Below are 10854 nucleotides of genomic sequence, written 5' to 3'. Positions count from 1 at the left end.
TTATTAATCTATTCCAGCTATCAGAATCAGACAACTACACTGAAGTTCTATTAGATGAAGAAGTTGTATAGTAGCACAAATTCATTTAAAAGTGGTTAATTTTAAAACTGGTTGGTAACTAACATAAAAAGACTATGGTCATGTACATTATAGAGCTAAGAATATGAAGGACTATGATGAAGGCAGCATGTTTGAGGTGGGCTGTGTAAAAAAAAAAAAAGATAAAAGAAAATAGCCTTGAAATAAGACACTGCCTCAAATAGGACTTCACCTAGGTGATTTCTAGCTCCTGAGTCTCCTCCGGATCCTGCAAAGTTCATGGAGTCCCAGACCTGGGACAGAAAGGACACAGAAACCAACCCTATAAAGGTGTGGGTTGGGACTGAACAACAGAGATTTCTGCAGTCATTTCCTTCCAGTCTAGGAAAACTGAAGGCCAGAAGAGCAGTCTTGAGAACTGACCTCCTTAAATTGTTCTAAAAACAGACAGGAGCTTGTTGGGAATGTCCTCCAATAAGAAAAAAAAAACAATAATAAAGTTGCCCCTGGGAAAGGAATTAGTTCTGTGCTAAAGCAGGCTCCTTTGGGCTCCTGAGAGCATATTGTAGGCATCTGTTTCTAACTCCACATTCCTTTCAAAGACATCATGTTGGTAGCTTGAAATCAGCCATAGTAGGAGTATTTACACCATGGAAATAGCCAAATGCTACAAATCAGGGTTTTTCTCCCCTGAGAGCTTTTTTACCAGCACACCACCACACGTGGGTACATGTTTATCTACGAAGGAGACAGGCATTCCCCCATGCAAGCCCCTTTGAATGCATAGCGCCTACCCACCCACTACCTGGAGTGGACATCTTATTTTGATATTTTCTATCTGCTCATCCCTACTTGTCTTCCCTTTGGTAATAACAACCCCTGTTCTTTCCCTTGGCCCTGATTATTTATAAATTCCTGTTTTGCTTCATGGAGTTGCATTGGGCCCACTAAATCTATGTATGAAGGAAAATGGGACATAACTGTACAAATTAAATCCAAACCGACTGCTACATCAGAGCATTTTACTGCAGAACAAGGAAAGTTATGGATTTTCTCCCATAATCCTTGCAGCTACTCTAGGAGCTGGGTATTATCCCCCCACTTTACACATGAAGACACTGAGACAGGCTTCCAAATAAATACCTAAAGGTCACATTGAGCCAGATCCCAAAGCAGAATTTGAATGCAAGTCCGTTTAACTCTAACTCCCATGTTCATAACCACTTCATTGCTCCATTCTTGACACATTTATTAGGCATTGGCACTGTGGGGGAAGATAGAAAGTGCTTGGGGACCTCCATCCTCCTTTGCCCAGCCTGTCTCATTATACTTCAGACAGCGTGTGGTGTGAGTGTGGAGGAAAAAGAGCCAGCTGACATGTGGGATTGCCAAGCAACAGCTTATGAAACGAACTCAAACCATGGCAACCAAACACTGCGGACCCAGCAATAGCCTCATTTTATTTACAAGAGTAAGAGGAGGGCTTTGTCAACAACGGATGAGATAAATGAGAAGGTACAGACTACACAAGTACAAGGAATTATCATTATCCCCATCATCATTATTTTCAAAGCACACAATACCAAATAATCTATGAAAATGAGTCCTTGAAAAAAATAGACAGTTAAATGCATCATTATGTCACATACAAACTACGTACATGTACATTTTTGTAAAATGTTTATCTCTGATATCCAAAATCTCAACCGATCACCCTTTATTTACTAGAGTAATTCATTTCAGGGTGGTAAGGAGGACAAACACATGAATACCCCTCATTCAAAAATCAATTTATTTACAAAGCACCTCCTAGTTAATGCCTCACAATAACTGGGTGCTTGGTATTGTTTTTCCCACTCCACAGGCAGGGAAAAACATGACGTGGGGACTGCAAATGAGTGTTCATGGGGTGCACAGTTAATAAAGCACATATCCAGGACACCCTCCTGCAAAAATATCATAAATCTTGGAACCCTCTGAGAATCTGATCACATCTGCAGCCCCTCCCCCTTGAAAAATGCACAAAAATCAACTTGTGCACAACAATTTGCCTGTAATTCAGTGGGACTCACGGTTCCTCCTGATGTACATCCATGGAGCCCAGCTGGAGGAACAATATTCATTTGTTTTTGACCATGATACACAGGGCTCTCAGGACATCTCTTTTTTCTCCAGAGATTACATGAAGCTTCCCCAAAATACAGACGGTTGTTAAGGTAGAAACCATGGAATGTTAGTAGTTGCAGGCAGAAGGAATTAGACATCACTGAGTGATTAATAATTTCAAACCAAATTGTGGCACTCAAAATTCTACCTTGATATCATGCCTCACTCACCGCCTTGGTCAGGCACACATCCACCAGAAATGAGGAAAGCTGACATCTCTCAGTGAACGACTGATCCCAGAACAAGTGACTCTGTCTTTGTCTGGGTGTGTTTTGTTCACCTGTTGTGACCTGGACATTGTCACCTTGCTGTCAAGAAACCTCATGGTTATTCTAGTAATGGAAGGAATGGAGTCTTCACTTGATGGTGACTACCAAGCCGGTAGGGCAGTGTCTTTTTTCTCAGAGAACCTAAAGTGGTTTGCTGAGGGCCCATACCAGGTAAACTCTAAGTCTTTCACAATATAGGCCTTTGTCTATACCCTTCCCACCCTAGTAGCTGGTGATGGACCTTTTGTAACACTACAGACTCATTTCCTCTCTCAATCCTAAGGCCCAGACTAAAAGCTAATTGAGTGACCCTCTGGTCCTCCAGGCCATACCACCATGATGTTTGGAGATGAGAGAAAACCTAAATCCAGTGGGGAGAGAGGGAGAGAAACAGAAAGAGAGAGGGAGGGACGGAGAGAAAAGGAAGAAGATGGAGGGGGGAGAAGGAAGAAGAGGAAGAGAGAGAGAGAGAGAGAGAAAGTGGAGTATTTCTCCTTAAGTCTTCAATGGAGTCTGAAATGGGGCTTGGAGTCCCCTGGGTCTTGAATGTCATCAGTATCTTTCTGCCTCCATCTAAGCCCTCCCTTCAGTCTTTGGGATCTTTATCTAGTCTGGGATGGCTGGTAGTCCTTGGGACAGACTACATATTCTTCTATGCCTGTAGATAAGCCAGGTCCTTATCTCTTGGTATTCAAAAGACCTAAGATCCTACAACTCAAAAAGCCTTTCTTTCAGTCCTATTTTCTCTGTGTAAATTTCCAGAAGTCTCTTCTGAAACTCAAAAGCTGATCTTGGGCTCTTTGATTCTATTTGCATTTCTGCTAAAATAACTCTACCCTGGGGTAGAAGCCTTGGACCTGCTGTGAATGAGGCAGGGCCAGGAGTACAAGGGCAAGCTAGAGCTAGGGGTGAAAAACAAAGGTTAATCATTCACAGTGTCACACTTTCACAAAAAGAAAGAGAAATAAATTTGCTAATAAAGAGAGGTGTTCAAAACCAAGGTAAATCCTAAAAGTGAACCTCTGCCTCTTTTGATTTCTCCCCCAAGAAGAAGCTCTGTGTGGAAATAGGAGATTTCAATCTTGTTTTTGCTCCCACTGGACATTCCATCTGCTATACACTAGCCATTATGATCTGGGAGGTATTGTCTTACATGTGCGTCATGTCCATTTGCTCATTTAAATCTATTAGTGGTATTATACCTCTAAGCAGATGAGGAAATGAGAATCAGAGAGAATGAGTAACTTGCTCTTCACACATAGCTAAGAATTTAAACTAGAATTTTTTTTTCTGCCAAGCTCCATGCTAATAATCACCACGGCCTAACAGTTTCTTTGACCTTGGTTTCTAACAGGGTTGAAGGGTGGGAAAGTGACAGCCCTGCACAGCCCCGAGGTTACAGTGTGTCTGGAGCATGCAGGCCTCTTTGTGAGCTGGGCCTGGTTCCACTTGTCTATGACATCCAAAACATTACAAGAATGAGAGGGGCCACATACTATTAGAAGGCAGTATCAGCCATCACTAATGATGTCCCTTTGGATATGCACCGGGTGTGCAGAAAGTAATTAATATAGCAGACTATATTAGCAGACTAAGACTATTGTCTTTAGAAAGCCTTGCTTTCAAGGCTGGCTCTTGGCTGGCATCTGAGAACTTGGCACTTAGAAACAGAATGCTGGCTGCCTAAAGATGTCCACATCCTAATCCCTGGAACCTATAAATATGTTACTTTATATGGCAAAAAGGATTTTGCAGATGTGATTAAGGTTAAGGGCTTTGAGATGGGGAGATGATCTTGGACTATCTAGGTGAGCTTAATCTAATCACACAACTCCTTAAAAGTGGAGAACTTTTCCCAGTTGTGGCCAGATGAGATGATAGAGGGGCCAGAAAGACGTGACTTGAGAAGAATTCTACTCATTGTTCTAGCTTTGAAGATGGAGACAGGGCTCACAAGACAAGGAATGTGGTGGCCTCTAGAGTTGGGAACGGCCTTCAGTTTATGGCCCACAACAAAACAGGAGCCTCTGAACTGAATTTTGCCAGCAACCTGAGTGAGCAGGAATCAGACCCTCCCCTGGAGCCTCCAGAAGGAATGCAGCCATGCCCACACCTGGGTTTCAGCCTGGTGAGGCTGTGCTGGACTTCTGACCTCCAGAGCTCCAAGATAATAGTTTATATAGTGTAAGCCTCTAAGTTTGTGATGATTTGTCACAACAGCAATAGAAAATTAATACAGCACTTGACCTGTTCCCCAATTGATAAAGGTGGCATGCTGTGCCTAACCTGTTGGTGTAAATGTCATATATGCTGAACACCTGCTTTCCTTCTGAGAGTCTTGAATTTTGGTACATGCCAGGCAGAGGGTGTCTAGTGACCATTCCCCCAGTTAAAAAAAAAACAAAAACAAAAAAACTCTTGGGCACTGAGTGAGCTTCCTTGGACAAAAACATTCCCTACGTGTCGTGCACTTCCACTCCTGGGGGAAAGTGTGCTTGGTATACCCCCTCACAGAAGGGAGAGAGCATAAGGAAGCTTGTGCATGGATTCTTTAAGATCCCACCTGTGTCTTTTTTTTTCCTTGACCTTATTGTATATCCTGTTGCTGTAATAAACCTTAGCTGTGAGTACAATCATACACTAAGTCCCTTGAGTCCTTCTACTGAATTCAGTGAATATTTTGGGGCCCCTCGAAATTATGAGGGATGGCAGGCCACATTTTGAGTGGCCAGTGAGTTCCAAAGCGCTACAGTAGGTGTGATCTGAAGGCAGGCCTTTACATGCCATGTCTCACTTTGGGTTGGTGACTGGAGGCACCACTGGCATCCCTGTTGCTGGGCAACAGTGTTTTCCAGAGCAGAGGAGGAGCAGGATCCAGATAGGAGGTGCCATGATCCTCCACAGAAGAGGCACACCTGCTCCCTCTGGTGGTCTGTGCTTTTCAATAGTTGTATCCAGAGATGGGGACTTGCCATTCAGCGATGGGTAGAGCAGATTTCATCGGAAGCTGCTGGCTGAGCCTACTGCTAGATGTAAAAGTTCAATTCCAATGGACCTTCAGACCCAGAAATGTGGAGTGATTTCACTGTCAGAATATTGCATACATTCCTCCTGGAAGTATGTCCTGAGTGCAGATTTTTTTCAAGAAAGCATTTAGCTGAACAGTAAAATCTGGTGGTTACCTGCTTGATTGTCCGGTCCCTCTGAATAGAGACATGGAATGTGTCTATTCAGGCAGAATCCTCCTGGAGGGTAGAAACCGTACATGAAGCTGTAGTTTGGAATGAGGGAAGCTACCTCTCTTTTGATCTCTCTTAACAAGACAACCCCAAAACTGTACATCTTAGGCTTCTCCTGAGATTAGGGGCTCTAAGTATCAGTGAAAATTTACAGCTACCTAAGGAAAGCAGCCAGCTTAACTTGTCTCTTCATTCATATATTGAGGCACCAAGCTAGTGGCTGAAGCATACAGTGGTAGACCAGACAGACGTGGTCCCTGCCTGCCCCTAGGTAGTGTCCAGCCTAAAGGAATCTTCCCATCTGGTATTACTGGATAATAAATATGGAACTTAGACCTAGATTTCCAGTGGTGCCTGGACCATATCTACAACCTATTGCTAGACAGGAAGAGACATGGGGAAGCATACATGCTCACTATCCTCTCCCTAGAGACAGAGCATCACCCCACCCCCACCCCTGCCCTATTCAGCCTCTTCTGAGTAGCCTTTCTAAATTTCTGGAATCCCTGCATTAAAAGTCCTGCCTAAGGTGGAAAGCAGAACTCAGTCTAGGGGAGAGGTGTGAGCCCTAGGCTCCACCAAATGCTCCCCATCAAGACTTTGGTCAGAAGTGGGGCACCTGGGAGGCTCAATCGGTTAAGTGTCCGACTTCAGCTCAGGTCATGATCTCGTGGTCAGTGAGTTCGAGCTCCGCGTCAGGCTCTGTGCTGACAACTCAGAGCCTGGAGCCTGTTTAAAAGGATTCTGTGCCTCTCTCTCTCTCTCCCTTCCCCTCATCACACTCTGTCGCTCTCTCAAAAATGAATAAACGTTAAAAAAAAAGACTTTGGGTAAGAAGAGAGAAACAAGTGAGGAGCCAATTTTCCAGTGGAATCTATTCCCAGTGAAAATTGTACAGCATGGCTAGAGATATCGAGTCCTCACAAGCAGTTGAGGTAGATGTCCTAATGGCACAGTCATGAGGTTCACCTCAGCAGTGCCTGTCCTTAGAGTAGGTAGAATGTCATCAAGTTCTGTCTCACCTGTTGGAGATTTCCTGAGCTCTACCTAGTAGCCATTAACAAAAATACCTTTTCTGCTTAAAGAAGCTAGAATTGGTTCTGTTGCTTGTAACTAGGAAGTCTGATGGATAAAGGGAGGTCCAAAAACAAACAAGAGCCAATGTATTGTTTCTCTTTGACACTGTCAGGGCTGGGGGTCTGGATCTGAGAACAAAAATAAGTAAAGAGTAGAGGACTGTAAGTCTCATCTAGCTACTTATAAAGTCTCATCTGCCTATTTATAAAGTTTCTCATTTATTTAAATTATTTTTCTGTTTTGAAAGTCATAGGTTCACCACCCCACTAAGGCCTGAAGTCATACACTCACCTACAAAGAGGGTACTGGCATTGACATTCCTTCATGGCATACATATACTGACCACAAGATGGCGAAAGAGATTATCACATCAAGCCAGCCCATCTTCACACCATTATTACACTAGAGATAACATTTACTGAGCACTTAATGTGTGTCAGGAACTTTCCGAGGGCTCTAATGTGTTGTCACTTATAATCCTATGAAATAGTTGCTATTTCATATGTGAGGAAACTGAGGCACGGAGATATCGGCCTACCTGTCTCTAGCTCATATTTATGTATCATTTATCCATTATACCATCCAATATATCCATCCAATATACCATTTTCTATCATCTGTACACCTATATACCAATTTATCATCTATATCTTTTTATTTAAAGTTTTCTTTATTATAAAAGTAACACATACTCATGGTAAAAATACTCAAATGGTAATGGTTGGTTTAAAAAAAATATTTATTTATTTTTGAGAGAGAAAGAATTTGAGTGGGGAAGGAGAAGACAGAGAGGGAGACACAGGATCTGATGCAGGCTCCAGGCTTTGAGCTGTTAGCACAGAGCTGGACGCGGGGCTCGAACTCAGGAGAAACATGAGATCATGACGTGAGCCAAAGTCAGATGCTTAAGCGAGTCACTCAGGTGTCCCATGATTGGTAAAAGTTTTTAAAGTCCTCTCTTCTCCCTGCCCACGATCCCAGTTCTACTGCCTAGTGATAACTACTGTTAGTTTCTTCTGTACTTGTCCATAAATGTTCATAGAGATGAAAATTGGCTACTCTTTGATATTCATAGAAAATGAATATACAAGTGTATTTTATACATATATTCTACACACATATACACACAGGACCATATCCCACACACTGTTCTACAGCACACACCTCTGCTTGGCATTTCCTCTTGGCCATCAGATGCAGACTGGGATTACTCTTGCCTGAGGGCCTCATTTATGGGCCTTGGGTGTGACAGTGGCTGCACTCACATGTGCACTAGAGAGCAAGTCAGCTGCACTGGAGCCCCCTGTGACAGTAAGCATTGGACAAGAAGGCTATTGATAAACTTCAGGGAATGGGGAGATGTGACACGGTGCAAGGGAAGTTTGTGTGTGGTTCTCAGGTAGGGCTGGACCTCACCTCTGGTGTATTCTGGCCTCTAGCCCTGGTCCTAGAGAAAATTCAGATTTGCATACAACCAACATTCACAGTGTGCCTTTAAAACAGGCTTAGGTCTTTCCTTTACACACTGCATTTTTTTATCTTAATCTGTGTGGAACCCCTTGTAAGGTAGGAATGATCTCCATTTTACAAGGAACAAGGCTGAAACTCAAGAAGGATCAACTACATGTTAAAGGTAGACACAGGACTTTTAAGGAGAACCAAGAGTCAAGTCAGTTCTTTTATTCTCTTCCAGAGCACTGTCCACTGCACTTCAACAAAGGCTGCTGGGGAGAGAGTATCTTATACCCCATACAATATTCCTGGAGTACGGTCTTTGCATCCCCTTGTACAGCCCTGATCTTTCTCCCCTGTCCATCCCTTCATCCATGCAGCTTCCCCTAGTGCTGCAGGGCCTGGGACGGAGGAATAGTCAAGTCCAGAAAGGCTTCTGGGGCTGTGAAATTTCCCCTCAGAGGCCAGGTCCTGAGGAGCAATCAGAAATCATGATAGGCCATCATCTCCACAGCTGAGTCTGCCCCCAGCCCTGTCCCAGGCTCCCTCCCACCCCAGATCCTGCCCTCACAGATAAGGATGAAGCCCCAGGTCCATTCTGAGGGTGGGCCTGGACCCCACATCCAGAGAGGCAGAGCTCCCAAGGCTGCTGGGCCTGAAAAGACACATCCCTTTGATATCTTATTGGTACTTTGCAGAATCTATGCCTGCTCCTCACCTCCTTCTCAGGCTCCCAAAGCTGTGGGTAAAATGAGGGTTTGGCAGCTGTCCTTCTGACCCAGAAGACACCGAGCCTGAGCCCCCCAGGGGGCAGCAGGCACAACAAGGCTAGGACTACTGCTGGCACCTCCCCTACAGTTAAGAAAGGGGCCTTAGCTATAGGACACTACCCCAAGATCCTCAGGTCTGGCAGAGTCCCAGGTTGGCAGAGGTGGGAGTCGGGGGAGGGAAGCAGCTTCAGTAGGAGAGCTGCCAACAGGAGATGAGGGGGTGGGGAGGGCTTGAGGGCCTCAGAGAGCTCCTGCACTAAGAGCTGCTGGCAGTGGAAAGTGGCCACAGGTGCTGGTCCCAGGGAGTCAGGAGGATGCTCAGAAGTAGATAGCCAGTGTTTGAAGATCAAGAGAGAGCATGTTCTAGGAAGAATCCGTTTCCTGAGTCCCGTGATGGCTGGCTTTGGCCCAGTATACACTGCCTGGCTATGGGGCTGTGCTGCCTGAATATACCCTAGCAGTGCTCGCCTTGGTTAGCACTGGACATCTCCCTTCAGCCCAGCCCCTTCCTTCGGGGAGGAGGTAGTGCCTAGGCCTCCTGGGGTTAGCAGCAGTAGTTGGTTAAGGAGTCTTTAAGAAGGACAGGATGCCTGGTTCCCATCAGGTTGCCTCTGTGCTGGCTCTCCCAGGGTACAGGGAGAGTTAACCCCCCTCATGTGAAGTAGACAGACAAGGGGGTGCCATATTGTCCATGCTCTGGGTTTTTTTCCACACACCAGACACGATGGCAAGAGGGGAAAAAACCACTACAGCTGAGGCCCTCAGAGCTGCCCTGGTGCCTAATCTTCCTAAGCCAACTCTTGCTTCAATTCCTTGAAGCACCCCAGCATCCTTCCAATAAATCCCTGCCCTTGTGTCCTGCAATGAAACACTCAAACTGGTTCCCTGCTGTCATGAGGTACTTAGTTTAGGGGGCCCTTCCCATCCAGCTGGCACCTCTCTCTTGCCCCCAGATGACAGGCATGGAAACTGAATATAGTGTCCAAGTTGTACTAGATTTCCTCACATCTACAGCAATCCAGTACCAGGTGATGGACTGGGAGGGATAAACACCTCAAGGAAGGACTGGAATCAGTGCTAGGTTATCCTAAAAGCCAACTAAGCCAGTGCTTACTTAGGTCACCACCAGGGAAGCCCCACCACCCCCACAATGAGAAAGAGATCATTAGAAACATTTTGATATTTGTATTTGATATTCAAAGAAACATTGTATCATGGGAAAATATAAACATTTTACCATCAATTTTTATCACAAAATACATATGGCAAATGGGAAGGAGGACACTCCATAGTCTTTTCAGGGCTCAGACAGACCTTCTAAGGATCTTAATGTGGCCCTGGCAGAATGTCTCCATTATCTGTTCCTCAGGCCCAGTTGCACCTTGGCCAAGGAAGGGAAGCAAATAAGAGCTACTGTTTCTCCTACTAGGGGCTCCTACTGTGTGTACCCCTGGACACAAGATGGTTACAAAGTAAGTAACCACAAGCTTCTCTTTAAAAACAGTTTTTCAGGGGCGCCTGGGTGGCTGTTGGTTAATCATCCAACTCTTGATTTCCGTTCAGGTCATGATCTCAAGGGAGTCCCACGTGGAGCTCTGCACTGGGCATGGAGCCTGCTTCAGAGTCTCTCTCTCACTCTCACTCTCCTCTGATCACATGTGCAAAATCTCTCTCTCTCTCTCTCTCTCTCTCTCAAATAAATAAATAAATAAGCTTTTCCAATCTAGTAACAGATCTTTATCATTTTAGAAAAAGATATAGTCATGGTCAAAATTGAAAAATCATAGAAAGGTATAAAGGGAAAAGTGGAAATTCCCTCTCTGCTTTCTTTTTATCATTTTT

This window comes from Panthera uncia, chromosome X (assembly GCF_023721935.1).
Source record: "Panthera uncia isolate 11264 chromosome X, Puncia_PCG_1.0, whole genome shotgun sequence".
NCBI classification, from domain to species: domain Eukaryota; kingdom Metazoa; phylum Chordata; class Mammalia; order Carnivora; family Felidae; genus Panthera; species Panthera uncia.
This window is presented reverse-complemented; position numbering follows the sequence as displayed.